This window comes from Canis lupus, chromosome X (genome assembly GCF_048164855.1).
Source record: "Canis lupus baileyi chromosome X, mCanLup2.hap1, whole genome shotgun sequence".
In the NCBI taxonomy this organism is placed as follows: Eukaryota; Metazoa; Chordata; class Mammalia; order Carnivora; family Canidae; genus Canis; species Canis lupus.
In genome coordinates this window covers 39,471,311-39,487,825 of record NC_132876.1, presented here as the reverse complement: position 1 = coordinate 39,487,825, position 16,515 = coordinate 39,471,311, and the positions used below count along the sequence as shown (strand labels likewise).

Genomic DNA, 16,515 nt, shown 5'->3' with positions numbered 1-16,515 from the left:
GGAGTCCCGGGATCAAGTCCCACGTCAGGCTCCCAGCATGAAGCCTGCTTCTCCCTCTGCCTGTGTCTCTGCCTCTCTCTCTCTCTGTGTGTGTGTGTGTGTGTGTGTGTGTGTGTATGTGTGTGTGTCTCTCATGGGTAGATAAATAAAATCTTTAAAAAAATAATTCTCTATATTTTTAAATTCTATATTTTAAGTGGGTGAATTGTAGAATATGTGAATTAGATGTGAATAAAGCCTTTTTTAAAAAAACATATTACCTTCTGGGCACCTGGGTGGCTCAGTCAGTTGAGCATCCTATTCTTGATTTCAGCTCAGGTCGTGATCTCAGGGTCCTGGGATTGAGCCCCGTGTCAGGCTCTCTGTTCAGTGGAGAGTCTGCTAGAGTATTCTCTCTCTCTCTCTCTCTCTCCCTCTGCCAGCCCCCCTTGTGCTCACTCTTTCTCTCTCAAATAAATAAATAAATCTTTTTTAAAAAAATCCTTTTTTTAAGATTTTATTTATTTATTCATAGAGACACAGAGAGAGGCAGAGACACAGGCAGAGGGAGAAGCAGGCTCCATGCAGGGAGCCTGATATGGGACTTGATCCCAGGTCTCCAGGATCAAACCCTGGGCTGCAGGCAGTGCTAAACCGCTGCGCCACCGGGACTGCCCCTAAAAAAATCCTTTTAAACATATTACCCTCTTGGGAACTGGTCCAGTGTGTTTCAATGGAGCACTCCATTGAGCAGGACAGTACTGTGTTGTGCATTACAAGATGTTTAAACTCCCTGGTTCCCAGGCTCTATGACAACCAAAATCACTACCATACATTTCCAAACATCCTTAAGAAGGTTGTAACAGGCTCACTGAGGGCCACTGATAGCTCAGGGTGGCTTGAGCACAGGGTGTACGGGGAAGGGCAGCAGGAAGTGGCAGGCTAGGAATTTTTCATGTTATCTGGCAGTCATCCTCCTCTGCATGTATAGTTCACAGACTAAGATTTCTCCCTTGGAAAAAGCTGATCTCTCCTTCTAAAGAAGGCCTTTCTGTAATATCCCAAGATCAGCCTGGGACAGAAAGTCCAGAAAAATTAGATGGCTTCCATAATTCCATCTCCTGACATTGCTCATTCTGCAGAATGCTGATCATCCTACCAAACTATGGTCAACTGAAGTGGACAAATCATCTATAATCATAGACACAGCTAAAATATGCAGCTCCATATTGAACAAACTGGATCATTAGGCAAGTATTACCAACCAGGATCCCTCCCTTTAAAACTGCTATTAACATATTGATAAGACATCTTAAACAATCAATAAAAGGCACCTTAAGAATGGTGTAAATGTATTCCTATGTTCCAAAGCCCCACAAAGTGACCATGATTTGTTTTCATCATTGCTTTTAATCCTTGCAACTCATTTATTCTCCACACTTATTCAACACTCATTTGAAAGAAGGCACAAAGAAACATTCTCAGGAGGAAGTGGGTTAACAGTATTCAAAGAACAAGCATTTCAACATGCTAAGGGTATTGGGAGGTAGAAATAAAGATCTCTCTTCTCCCTCTCAAGGTCAGCCAACTCTAAGCAGCAGTAATGTTTCCTGGACCCCAATGAGAAGGGAATATGTGGATTTTGAACAAAATGGCAGCCACACTGATACATTGGTTTGGTTTAATGTCCAAGAGCACTCAAGGACAAAGTTTGTTTTCCCAGTATATTGGTGAGGGAGGGCTAGGGAGGTTTGTAGCTGCTTCAACTTTAAAGACCCTTTCCTGAATATGTTGCAGATTAGAGTCCAATCAACCTAACTTCTCTTTGTGCCTCCATCTCATTCACAAATTAAAACAACATTTTATGGGGTCCAGTTTACTCAAAATTGTTGTAATTATTGCTTCATTGATTGCAAACTGGGAACCACCCACTTTTCCTAAGTACAGACAGCTGGACCATCTGTTCGCTATGAATCATGTAAACAGAGAAGACTTGAGAGAAGGATTTAAACACTTTCCAACCTGGTTCTGCCTTATTTCAAAAATGCAATCAACTGTCCAGAGACTTAACAGATGCAATGCTTAAGATTTGACCTGCCAATTTGATCCTCTTGTGTAACATAGAAAGTTCTGGTTAGAAAATGAGGTCAAAGCCTCCAACCTAGTCATATTTCTTTGCCCTGTTCATTTAATTAAGGGTTTTTTATTATATAGGAAAATACATGAACGTGAATTAAAAACTCAAGCAGCAAAAAACAAACAAAAAACTCAAGCAGCATTGAATAGTATGAATGAAAAATAAAATGTTCCCTCTCTGTCCCTTGCTCCCAGGCAAATCCCTTCAGACCTTTTCTGCATTTGGTACTTTTGATGTTAATTCCATGACTCTAGTTCTTGATTTACCAACTTTAATCTGTATCTATTGAGGCTACCCACTAAGAAACATGATGCGTTTGGCTCCCTCATCTTCTCTCTTGATGCAGCCAAGAGCCTAACTCATTAATCCTACCTCTCCTTTTCCCTCCCTTGAACTTTCTGTTACAGTCTTTAGTTGTAGCTTTTATATAAGTGAATTTTAAAGTTTAAATAATACATGAAAGCCTTAATTTCTTAATCCATTCACTTGGGTTTTATTTTATTATATTTTAATGCAGTCATATTTAATATTTTCCTTTTGAGGGTTTACATCATTTGTCTTGTTGAAAAAAATCCTTCCCTGCTACAAAGTCACAAAAATATTCTCCTATATTTTATTCTGAAGTTTTGTCTTTTACACTTAATTCCCTAAACCATCTGGAATTGATTGTTGTATACAGTGTGAAGTCGAGATCCAATTTCATTTTTTTCCATATGGATAATCATTTGTTTCAGCACCATTTATTAAATAGTCCAAGTTTGCCTCACTATTTTGTAATGCTATTTCTGTTATATATCAAGGGTTATGTGACACTTTCAGGATAAGTGTTGGTCTGTGTCTGGGATCTCTATTCTGTCCCATTAGTCAATTTGTCTGAATTGAATTGCATGCCTTGGAGTCACCAGGCTCTCTGGGCATTGGCTTCCTCATCGTTAAACAGGGAATAACAGTATTTTACCTTAACTACCTCAGAAAGTTGTTGGGAAATCAAATGGAATAATACAAAGACACTTTGACAAATAGTGTCATTCAAATTATGGAATAAAAACTTGCTGGCATCAAAGTGACTTTAGTTATCATTTAGTTAAACCCTTTATATTTAGAGAGGAGGAAAGTGGGATTTAGGGCAGACAAGCCATCTGCCCACATAGAAGGTATCTTTATAATGCTCCTAGAGTACACTTCCTAAGGTTTCAGCATAAAGCAAAGGGCATTGTACTTGATCCTCCAAAAAATCAAGTCAAGGACCTAATCTGCTAGGACTGTCTATTGGACATTGTTCATATTTTTCCCAAAATGTCATGTAATTTCTGAAGTTTGACATATTACTTCCGTAGGAGTCTGTGCCTTATGGCCAATTTCAAGGTTGAATGGCACAAATGCAATTTTTCATAGGCCACCTGTGATTTAGCAGCAGAGACTGATACACATCACAACCACTTAAAGAATGGCATCTATCCAGTTGGTGTCAGTCATGCCACTACTATGTGTTAAAATAAAAGGCACAGTTAGGTGATTTATATTGTTGCTTTATATAAAACAAGAACATTTATTTATAGAAACTGGCCCATTGGCAAATTGGCAGAAACACCTAAACAAGAAAAGTGTGATTTAAACATTAAATGGCAATAAAAATAATTAAAAACTATCATTTTCATTAAGTTAGAAAAAAGTGTGTCTTAGCCAAAGACTGCACTTGGGCAGATAGTCTATAAACAGGGAAAAACTATTATCATAGTTAAAGTGGGGTTATAAAAGCATTATTTTTCATTTTTATTGTGAAATATGTTATTCACACAAAATAGATTAGACACATCTACTGTTTAAAGATTAATAATAAAAAATAAAATAACTAATGAATGGGTCAACCACAAAATTAAAGAGAACATTTTAAGAATATAGAGAAAAATGAAAATACACTGGTCGAAAATCTTTGGGATGCAGCAAAAGCTGTTCTAAGAGATTATAGCAATAAGGCCTACCTCAAGAAACAAGAAAATTTTCAAATAAACAACTTAACGTTACACATAACGGAGCTAGAAGAAGAACAAACAAAGCCCAAAGCCAGTGGAAGGAAGGAAATAATGAAGATTACAGCAGAAATAAATGAAACAGAAATTTAAAAAACCCAATAGAACAGATCAATGAAACCAGGTGCTGATTCTTGAAAAAGCTAAATAAAAATAATAAACTTTTAGCCAGACTCATCAAAGAAAAAAATAGAGATAATTCAAATAAAATCAGAAATGAAGGAGGAGAAATAACCACTGACACCACTGAAATACAAAGGATTATGAGATATTATAAAAAATTATATGTCAAAAAATTGGACGACCTAAAAGAAATGGATAAATTCCTAGAAACTTTTCCTTCCAAAACTTAAAGACAAAACTTTGAACAGCCCATTTACTATCAATGAAATGAAATCAGTAATAAAAAAATAAACTCCCAATAAATGGAAGTGCAGGAACAGATGGCTTCACATGTGAATTCCACCACACATTTAAAGAAGAATGAGTATCTGTTCTCAAAATATTTCAAAAAATAGAAGAGGAAAGAAAGCTTCTATATCATTCTGAGGCCACCATCACCTGATACCAAAACCAGACAAAGACACTACAGAAAAAGAGAACTACTGGCCAATATCTCTCATAAACATAGATGCAGAGACATGGACAGAGGGAGAAGCAGGCTCCTCATAGGAAGTCCGATGTGGGACTTGATCCCTGGCCTGGGATCACTCCCTGAGCCAAAGGCAGACACTCAACAGCTGAGCCACCCAGGCATCCCCAGTCTGTCCAATCTTAAATAGCTTTCCTGGAAGTTCCTCCTAATAAGTTCCACATTGATCTCATTAACGACCCCTAGCTAAACTGGAAGCTAAGAAATCAAGTTTTTGAGAAGCATATGACCATCCAGGAAAAATCTCTATAACTAAGGAGGAATGGGAAAGTGGATATCGGGTAGACAATTAGTAGTCTTTGTCACTGATTTTTCCTGTATACTGAATTAAGAATCTATCCCTGAATAAAATAGGATTCCATTGTGACTATTTTCAGAGGAAATGGTCTAAATTCTTATTCATTGCTATTTTGGTCATATTCATTCCAATTATATTAGCATGTTTGAAAAACAATGTATAAAAAAAAAGAAAAACAATGTATAGTGGTGCCTGGCTAGCTCAATCCATACAGCCTGAGACTCTTTTTTTTTAATGATTTTATTTATTTGAGAGAGAGTGAGAGCCAGAGAGATCACAGAGTGAGAGGCAGAGGGAGAAGCAGACTCAGTGCTGAGCAAAGAGCCTGATGTGGGGCTTGATCCCAGGACCCTGAGAGCATGACCTGAGTGGAAGGCAGATGCTTAACCAACTGGGCCACCCAGGTGCCCCTAGCCTGAGGCTCCTGATATCAAGGTTATTTAGTTTGAGCTCCACATTAGGTGTAGATATTAAAAATAAAATCTTAAAAAAAGAAAAACAGTGTATAAATCTGTCTACAAATTTGCCATAAACTTTCATCTAAACTACTACTACACTGCTATAAATAAATAAGCCCCTTCACTTAAATTCTTCATAAACAATATACTTTGTAACACTTAAGTATTAATAGTTGGTGCTAATGAAAACAGTCTATCCTTCTAAAGGAACACCAGCTTTATTAACAAATCTAACATCAATTTTTATACCAATAATCCACATTTAAAAGATCTTGCAAATAAGTCATGTACAATGAGAATCATCACGTTTCCTAAACGCTCTGGAGGGTGATCAAAGACACACTACTGTGTGTGGCTCTGGTCTGGCACAGGTATGTATTGGATGCTACACCTCTCCCCTTTAATGTATCAGCAAACAATCATATCCAGTTTGTGGGTTTCCAGAGTCCTTGTTTCCCTTCTGGACCACCATTTGAATCTTTTTTTTTTTTAATTTTTATTTATTTATGATAGTCACAGAGAGAGAGAGAGAGAGAGAGGCAGAGACACAGGCAGAGGGAGAAGCAGGCTCCATGCACCGGGAGCCTGATGTGGGATTCGATCCCGGGTCTCCAGGATCGCGCCCTGGGCCAAAGGCAGGCGCCAAACCGCTGCGCCACCCAGGGATCCCTGGACCACCATTTGAAAGGCATAAGAGGGTGTAGTGTAAAAAAAAGGGAAACAAATGCATTTTTTTGAGAAGTTACAGAAAAGTGGGGACACCTGGGTGGCTCGGTGGTTGAGCGTCTGCCTTAGGCTCAGGGCATGACCCCGGGGTTCTGAGATCAAGTCCCACAGTGGGCTCCCCCGGGGGAGTCTGCTTCTCCCTCTGCCTATGTCTCTGCCTTCTCTCTGTGTCTCTCATAAATAAATAAATAAATAAATCTTTTAAAAAAAAGAAGCTACAGAAAAGATCAGGTAAGGAAAGAGTATGAAATAAGGAGATAAAATATAATTATAGAGCTATATATATATGCTATTTACTAATGATTTGCTTTATGATCAAGAGTTTATTTATGGCAAAACTCCACTGTGCTCTATAGAAGGCCTGCTGGCTCCCTAATCCTCAGCTTTTCCAAGTGTGAGAGCCAGTTCTAGGAACAGAAAGTGTCTTAGTTCGAGCTGCTATAACAGAATACAACATTTCATTGTACCTTCACATGATGGAGAGTAAAGACAGGAAGGAAGCTTTTCTCATGTTCTTATAAGGGGAGTCGGTACATTCATGAGGGCTCTACCCCCATGACCTCATTAGCTCCCAAAGGCCCCACCTCTTAATATCATCACATTACGGAGGTGAGGATTTCAATCTATGAATTGGGGGTAGGATGGGGAAGAAGCATTCAGTCCATAATAGAAGGGCTTCCAACTCTTCCATCACATTTTCCCCCACTAGCCTCCAAAGCCAGGTCCAGGAATTAGAGTGATGAATGTCACTGCAGTTCATCACTTGGCTCCCACTTCCAGACTCAGAATTACCAGCTTCCATAGATGGCTGTACACACTATGTGCTTGCACTACACAGTGATACAACTCACTATTGTCAAGAGGAAAGAAAGAAAACATGTTGTTTGCTTTCATGGGTTTGTGCCTTTGATCATAGGATTTCCTTAGCCTGATATATCGTTTCCTGCACCTTCTTTATCAAATCTTAATTTATTTTTCAAGGCCCAGGTCAAGGGCTAACTCTTCTGTGAAGCTATCCCTAATCTCCTTAGGCAAAACTAATTTAACCCTCCTCCATACTTTCAAGACTCTTTAGTTAGTATTGGTAATTCTGCCTAGCACGCAGTTCATTCTGCCTCGTATTAAGCAAAGCATATTGACCTGTTTGTCTCTGTCACAAGACTGTGAGCAACTTATGGTCTGGGAGCTGATGTGAGCTCATCTTTGCTCATGATATGAAATTTCCTGGTCCCCGTGGCTCTTCAACTCTTCATTTTCAAAGCGGTTGTCATCCCATCGTATTACTTGGGGAAAAGATAAACAGTCATTCTTTTTTTTATTCCCCATTGATGAAGCATGCATTGGACCAGAGCCACTAAGTTCTCTCAAGCAGAGAAGGCGACACTCTGCAGGATCCCGGGCTGGGCAGATAGCGGTGGGATAGAGGCCACCTTGCAGCAGCACTTGAAGGATACAATGAAGAATCCACCCATTGCTGGAGTCCTGTGCACAGATTCACAAGGACTTAATCTGGGCTGTTATGGGATCCTGTCTGATGAGCATGCTGGGGTGATATCTGTTCTAGCCCAGCAAGCAGCTAAGCTGACCCCAGACCCCACTGATATTCCAGTGGTATGTCTAGAATCAGATAATGGGAATATTATGATCCAGAAACATGACAGCATCACAGTGGCCATGCACAAAATGGCCTCTTAACGTCTCATCAGTCTCCAGCAGCCTGCCATAGGGACTCCATCCTACCTATGTTAATTATCTTGTAGAACGACTTAAGTTCCAGTAGTTAGGCCATTTATTTAGTGTGCATTGGGCACTTTTCTATTAATTTTAGAGTAAGCTGCTTTTTCACACTCAATGGACTGACTTATCAGAATATTAGTAAGAAAGGATCATGTTTTGAAGCAGCACGTCCAGATCACTTTGTACATAGAATTTTCTTATGTTCAATAAATCTGATCAGAGGAAAAAAAGTTCTCTCAAGACATAATCTGCTATGAACTAGTATTATACTTAACAAAGAACTATCTTGTGCTCCATCCAGTGGAGTGTTTGTATGGCAAGCACAGCAAATCCACCTTAAGATGCACCCTTCAAACATGAGCCAGTCACCACTAAAATCTATGTCTGTGTCTATTACCTATTCCTCGACATCTGTTCTTTCCCCATGGAAAAGAATTTTTAAGAAATGTACAAAGCACAACTTTCCCTATCTTATCAGCCAGCTTCACAATCAATTGATGTCTAGCCTCAATCCCAGAGGTGAAGTTAGTTGAGTAGCCACATATTTCCAACACACAGATGTCGGGAGGAGCACTATGCTGATCTGGCTCTTATTCTAGTCTAGTGGGACACTCAAGGGAGGAGTCATCTATCCACTCATCAGTTGGCTTTTCTGCTTTCCTTATTGCAGACACATTCATGCAAATACCAAACCTTTAACGTCAGCACTTTGAATCACAGTTTAATCTATAGTCTGGACCCAGTCTGAACTCTGAGAACATAACATTTCAAAATGAATATCAGGGTTTTTGTCACTGCAGTCCTCTTGGCTGGATAGGGCAAGAGATTGGCCAGGGAGGTGCAGTAATAAGACAAATGTTCAGAAGTCTCCCTGCATCTTCAGCCAGGCTACCAGACCAACCTCTGAATCCTCAAAGTGATTTGCACTCAGTGACACTGTGTTCTGAGAACAAAAACTCTGTAAACATGGCATAATGAGAAAGAGCAGGGGATTTTAAATTAGATAAACCTGGGCTTATATCCTGGCTCCATCCATACGAACTGTGATTTTGGGATAAACCACTTAAATTTCTTGAAGTAAATACTCTTTTTTAAGCAGTAAACTGAAGTTAATGCCTACTGCATAGGATTAGTGGAATGCATAACTGAGATAGTGTAGGGCCCAGCACCCAGAAAGCATTCATTTAATAATGCCCACAATCTGTGATTGTGAGTTGTCAACAAAAGCTGGAGGGTGAAAAAAAAAAAAAAAAGCTGGAGGGTAACGGGCAGTCTCTTCCATTGGTGCACAGTACTTTTGGATTTTTTTCATGTATTCACAGCTCATGTTTTTCTCACAATAACTGTGGAATACTAAATACTCAATAGGACCTATCAGCTTCAATCTGAAATCTGAAATTTCCTTTAGTTCCCGTTTACAGCCTGGCTAAGTTGCAAGGCCTCAAGGACAACTAAACTTTTAGGCAGCATTTTCAAAGGGCCTGAAAGCAGCTTTTGATAAAGATGAAAAAATGATAAAGATACTAGACTTTAGAAGATGGCTAACACCAGAGGTTAGGGGATATAAGCATGGCCTACATCAAGACTCTTGGAAAAAATAATATGTAATTACTAAACACTAACTATGCATCAGGCACTGCTTGAAGGCCTTTGCATGCAGGGTTTCATGTAATGCTTGCAAGAATCATCTGAGGTCATATCATTACTATCCCTATTTTGAAGACAGAAATACTGAAGCACAGAGAGTCTAAGTAATTTTGCAAAGTTATTTATTTGTAGAGCCAGAATTTGGAGGCAGGCCAACGAGATCTTGAGCCCATGATTTTATCATTGTATCATATACGATAGCAGCTGACATTTGGTAGAGTTTTCCAAGGCCAAAATGTGTGAGATATTTTTCTAAGCACTTCACATGAATTCCTTCATAACAATCCAACAACCCTTGATCACCAGTGCCATCATTAACCCCATTTGACCAATTAAGAAACTGTGGTTCAGGGTGCCTGAGTGGCTCAGTTGGTTAAGTGTCTGCCTTCAGCTCAGGTCATGATCTAGGGGTCCTGCGATCCAGCACCCAGTTGGGGGGTCTCTGCTCAGTGGGGAGCCTGCTTCTCCCTCTCCCTCTGCCCCTCCTCCTGCTCCTTCTCTCTCTCTCTCTCAAATAAATAAATAAATGAGAATTTAAAAAAATTATGCTTCAGAGAGTTATTTGCCCAAGGCCACATAGCAAATAAATGATAAATAAGCCAAGATTCGAACCTAACTAAGCACTTTGGTTCTGTGGCCTGTGCTCTTGGCAGCTGTCTTACATTGCCTGCCAGGTAGAAGAGGTACCATTAACCACATCTAACAGATGAAAAAGCTAAAGCCTCATAGCCACTCAGCAGGAACGGGACCTCAATTTAGGGTCCTTCAATCTTGGCTTCTACCAGGCCACCTGACCACTTTCCACGGAGACCCCCCTATGGCTTGGGACTGAGTCTGCCAAGCCTTCCCCAGTTCCTGCCTCTGTTCCTGCCTCTGTCAAATAGGTAGCTCAAAGGCAGCTTCTCAGGCTTTGGTTATGCCACAAAGGTTTGGTGGATTAGCTGCTGTTGTTTTGTGGTATTCTCAAGCTAAGAAGTCCCGAAGACCTGATCTAAGAAGACCATAAAGAATAAATAAGACTAGAATGTTCCCCCCTAATCTTCTCCCTCAGGCCTTACAGGAACTACATTGGCAATTATCACAAGAAAACCAATCATTCAGCCGGTGCTATCTAACAAATCGCCTTGAAACTATTTTAGTAGTGACAGATGAGCACAAGGTCCTGGAAGGCACATGTTCTTGCTTTCTTAATTGCTGCCTGACTGAAAGCATGAGGCAAACAATATTGAGAATCTTATCTCGGAAATGCACTACCTCAGATGGCAGGAGATGCTGTACATGTACCTATTAAATGGGCCTACTGAAACTTTGTTTGCTCAATATTAATTAAGAGATGCTAATACAACCCAGCATCTGCGAATGAGCCAAGAAGACATCTGTGGAGTGCTGGGACAAGTACTTCATATTTTTATAACCCTTTCAATAGCTTAAGTAGCTCAAGGTACTTTTATAAACGCTGGAATTTAGCTTTCTAATACCACTAGGATATAAGAAAGAGGTGAAAGTTTAGTCCTTTCTATTTGATAGGAAAAAAAGAGAGAGAGATACTAAACAAGACAGGTCTCCAGACTTGTAATTCACTGTGATGTTTTTATTTATTTATTTATTTATTTATTTATTTATTTATTTATTTGTTTGTTTGTTTTTGTGTGTGTGTGTTTAAACTAGAAGTGCTACCCTAGCAACACTCATTCTAGGCAAAAATATTGCGGGGGGGGGGGGGGGGCGATGTGATTTGTTTTTTGTGACCTTCTGCATTTTCCTTTATCCACTCAGCAATCTTCATGCCCTATCCTTGATTCTCCCTTCTCCTACTCAAATAGCCTAATGCTTAAAGTCTTTTATTATGGCTCCTGATATGGACCAGAACTATACCCCATGACTTGCTCTCCACATTCCTCACTAAAGAATTTACCTGGACCCCCTTCCAATACGGTTTCCTACAAAGTGCCATGTATAAAAGCAATCAGATGACCTGGAAGTCCCAGTTCTGGGAAAGTATGCGACAGAAATAGAAGTCCCAGTAAGTAAGAATAGATGTGGGGTGGTGTGAGCAACTGTCCCAGCTAGCCAGGACTGAAATTTCCTAGGATGTGGGACTTTCAGGGCTAAACCCAGAAAAATCCCAGGTAAATCGAAAGTTAGTGATCCAAGGAATATTGATTATAGTAAGCAAAAAACTGGGGTTAAAAAACATAAATGGGGATCCCTGGGTAGCGCAGCGGTTTAGCACCTGCCTTTGGCCCAGGGCACGATCCTGGAGACCCGGGATCGAATCCCACTTCGGGCTCCCGGTGCATGGAGCCTGCTTCTCCCTCTGCCTATGTCTCTGCCTCTCTCTCTCTCTGTGACTATCATAAATAAATAAAAATAAAAAAAAAAACAAACATAAATGTTCATCAATAGGATAATGGTTGAGTAAAGTATGGGACATTATCTTGTAGAATATTCCCCAGCTATTAAAAAGAAGGAGGTAAATCTGTATGTATTCAATAGGAAGCATTACTACAAGGAATTATTAAATTAAGAATCAAAGTATGCACTAATATGTCTCATGAGGTACCATTTTTATGAAAGTTTAAGAAAAAGACTCCTAAAGTAGAAAAGTGACATGACCAGATTTGCATATTAGATCTAATCCTTAAAAAGAAGAGAAAACTACTTGATATTTTAAAAATTCAGCTTTGTGGGGTGCCTGGGTGGCTCAGTCAGTTAAACATCTGCCTTCAGCTCAGGTCATGATACCAGGATCCTCGGATCGAACCCCACATCCTACATCGGGCTCCCTGCTCAGTGGGGAGCCTGGTCCTCCTCTCTCTGCCCTTTCCCCCTGCTCATGCACTCTCTCTCTTTCTCTCTCAAATAAATATATAAAATCTTTTTAAAAATTCAGTTTTTTACTGGATCACACAAGGATGATCCATACATTTGAAGAGCTTGTTGATAGCCATTACCACCTCAGGTCTAGGAATTTGGAAAAATGTATCTGACTACATGAAAGAATAGAGCAATCTGGAAGGATGTAGAATTACAGGGTCCTATTATACCAGAACACACGAGTGTTCAAAGAGAAATGAATAGAATAAAAAGAATAACAGAATGAAAGCCAGCAGACATTGCTTTCAGTTTCTTTAAACCTAAAAAGAAAAGCCTAATGGTGGTGATGGAAGGTGAAGAGAAAGAGTGAAACCATGTGAGATAGTGCTGAGCTGGTAAATAGAAATTTTAAGTAAGTCACGGTGTAGTAGAGCTGTTCAAATTTGATAATGGTGTAGATCTCTGAAATGAACTAGTTCACTGTATGATGTATATGAAAATAAATGTGATTAGATGGTGTTCTAGTAAGTGGACTACAGCACTGCATAAATTGTGCTTTGTGAGTAAAATATGTTATAGAGGAATTCAAGACTTTAGGGAAGTTGTCAATGTCTCAGGACATATTTCCCTTGAATGGCAAAGGTCATCAATGTACAAAAGTAAAGAAGAGTAGAAATTAACTACACCAAGTGGATAATTATGGTTCTTCTTGATTTATAGGCATACAAGAGGTCTTTACTTTTTCTTAACATTCTTTTCTCTCTCTTACATCTTTATCTACAAATGAAATACAGTATTTTATAATTAGAAACAAGAGACATTCATTATCACCACCTAGCCATCACTAGAGGTAGCATGTAGAGAAGGATTATACCAAAACAGTATGGATGGGACTATAAACTGGTGACTCCTTTTGGAAGGCAATTAGCTGTATCAATAAAATGTTTAAGCTGGAATATTTGTAACCCAACAATTCATTTTTCTGTGCTGAGATAGGTACATGTAAGGACAATCATTGCAGTGTTGTTATAACAGCAAAACAACCTGATGTTCATCAATAGGATATTGGTTAGAAAATGAATGAAAATATCAGTGAGGGTGACAAAACATGAGAGACAACTAACTCTGGGAAACAAACAAGGGGTAGTGGAAAGGGAGGTGGGCAGGGGGATGGGGTGACCGGGTGATGGGCACTGAGGGGGGCACTTGGCGGGATGAGCACTGGGTGTTATGCTGTATGTTGGCAAATTGAACTCCAATAAAAAAATAAAAATAATAATTTAAGTTACATAATAAGGAATGAAGGGAAGACTTTTAAATGAACAAGGTGAGGGGCACCTGGGTAGCTCAGTTGGTTAAACATCTAATTCTTGGTTTTGCCTGAGGTCATGATCTCATGCGTTGTGAGATTGAGCTCCACATCCAGCTCCATGGAGGCTGCTTGAGATTCTTTCTCTCCCTCTTCCTCTACCCCTCCACCGCTCTCTCTTTCTCTCTCTCTCCCAAATAAATAAATAAATCTTTAAAAAAAAAAACAAGGTGCAAAAAAAAAAAAAAAAAAAACAAGGTGCATATGTAACTAATGACATGGAAGGCTGCCCATAGTCCATGGTCAAATGAAAACAAATTACAGAACAATATGTGTGTAATCTCATTCCTTATAGGTGTACACACACATAGACATGTACTCACAAGTGCATGGAAAAACTGGAGATACAGAAACTAAAGTGTTAAAGGTGAGGGGGTAGAGTGGAGAGAATTTTCACTTTATATATTGCTTAGAGTTCTTTTTTAAATAATAAATATGTATAGTCTTGAAAAAAAAAGGGTTTTACACCCAAAGTAAGCAATCTGACAGGAGAATGGATACATGTTGATGTATCTATACAAAAATACTTAGGTGGTAAAAACTAATCAATGTGGGTGAATCTCACAAACATAATACTGAGCAAAAAAAAAAGTTTCAGAAAAATATACCCAGGGTGAGTCTATGTATGTGAAGATCCAAAACGTGCATACAACCTAAATAATATTGTTTAGAAATACATAAAGAAAAGCAAGGAGGTGGCAAACGCAAAATTCAGAACCATGGTTAATGCTGGAGAGGATGAAGGAGTACCCAAGGTACTTCAAAGATTTTGGTTATATCCTATTTCTTAGGCTGGGTAGTGAGTAGACAGGTGCTTATTTTATTCTTATTACTTAAATACCACACATATGTTATATACACTTTTCTACATACATGATAGATTTCATACATATAAATTACAGTATAGATGTAGAATAGAAATGTAGAATTAAAATTTTAAGCAGCAGAAAAAAAAGCATCAATAGCATCCTTTTTTTTAATTTTTTTTTATTTATTTATGATAGTCACAGAGAGAGAGAGAGAGAGGCAGAGACATAGGCAGAGGGAGAAGCAGGCTCCACGGACCGGGAGCCCGACGTGGGATTCGATCCCGGGTCTCCAGGATCGCGCCCTGGGCCAAAGGCAGGCGCTAAACCGCTGCGCCACCCAGGAATCCCATCAATAGCATCCTTAAAAAAAATCATTACACACACACACACACACACATGCAATCGGATTAACTCATTCACATCGAAGGGTTAGAAGTTGAGTGGAGCCTTAAAAGTCTGACCTGAGGGGCAGATGCAATTTAGCGGACAGTCTCTAGAGACTTGAAATCCTACCGCCAAGGAACGAATGAATGGCATAGATTTGGGGCAGTAGAAAGAAGGAGGGGATCGTTTCGGGTGCATTGGAGGTGAGGAGTATTCCTGGTGTTCCTACATTACATCACAACACGTGGGGAGCAATTAATATCTTCTCCCAAAGAGTTCAGGGAGTCAACAACTATACTATAAAATTTATCTTCAGGGCTCATACCGGGAAACCTCTTTAAAGTCTTATGTACTGACGCCAGCCATGTCTATGAAGGGTTTCCAGAATGACCAGTGGAGTCTAATAACTTGACTAAAATAGTCACTGAATGGAACCCAAATATTTGAATTGATAGCCCTAGAACAACATGATTTTTGACATATTTATTCTTCATGGAACATTCTGCTCTGAGTTCCTATTAATTAAATTTAACCAAAACAACTCTAGTCACCCCATCACTTTCACTCTTCCCCACCAAATAAGATAAAAAGGAAAAGAAAAAAGGGTTTTCATTTGCTCAGACATCCTGGTTTTGTGGAAATGATTTTAAATCCTTTGTTTCTTAATTGATACTTTTCCCCTAGTAATTAAAGTATGGCAATAAATAAGGACAAAGCCTTTTATATTACTTGACAATGACAGGGTCAGGCTCTCAGTCTCATATTCATCAGCCTGAGATGGGAAGCAGCAGCACAGTGGGGGAAACCCATCTGTCTTTATTAAGACTTGGCACCAAAGGAGGACAGAACAGAGAAGAGCTCATTTAGTAAATGGCACTTCCCATTCTGCAAAGCGACAGAAAATATACTGCATTGTCAGCAAGAAAAAAATAATCCACTCAGAGGAAGTTGTTGTATTAGGGAGATTTAAAGAGAAAGAGCTTTTTAGTGACATTTAGAAAGGATAAAAATTTCTACCTAATAATACATAACCAACTAAGCAGGACAAAAAAAAAATCTGCTCCCAGCCATTGTTCACGTGGTCTCCTCTAAGGCCTTTCTATTCTAAACTGATTTCTATCTTTTTCATTCTTTATGGCCAGAAACAAGCCCCAGGACTACCTGAAGCCTTCCCAAATTTCCGTCTACACTGGTTTCATCTTCCTGCTTCCATTATTTCCTAGTGGGCAAAAATTAGCATCGAAACGATTCAGCATTTTACTATGCAATGTCGCTCCCTGATTTGTGGACTGGTTTGTTTCACCCAACTAGATTGTCAGTTTCTTATGGATTGAGACTGTCATAAGTACTCTCAGCAGGTGCTGGGCACATAATAATTGTTCAACAAATGCTTGCTTTAAAAAAAAAGATTTTCTTTATTTATTTATTCATGAGAGAGAGAGAGAGAGGCAGAGACATAGGCAGAGGAAGAA

The 16,515-nt window shown here is 39.2% G+C and overlaps 1 pseudogene; it reads left to right on the top strand.

Moving 5' to 3' along the window:
• The first annotated feature begins 7,615 nt into the window (after positions 1 to 7,615).
• On the top strand, positions 7,616 to 7,975 carry LOC140628447 (ragulator complex protein LAMTOR5 pseudogene; annotated as a pseudogene).
• The last annotated feature ends 8,540 nt before the right edge of the window (positions 7,976 to 16,515 follow it).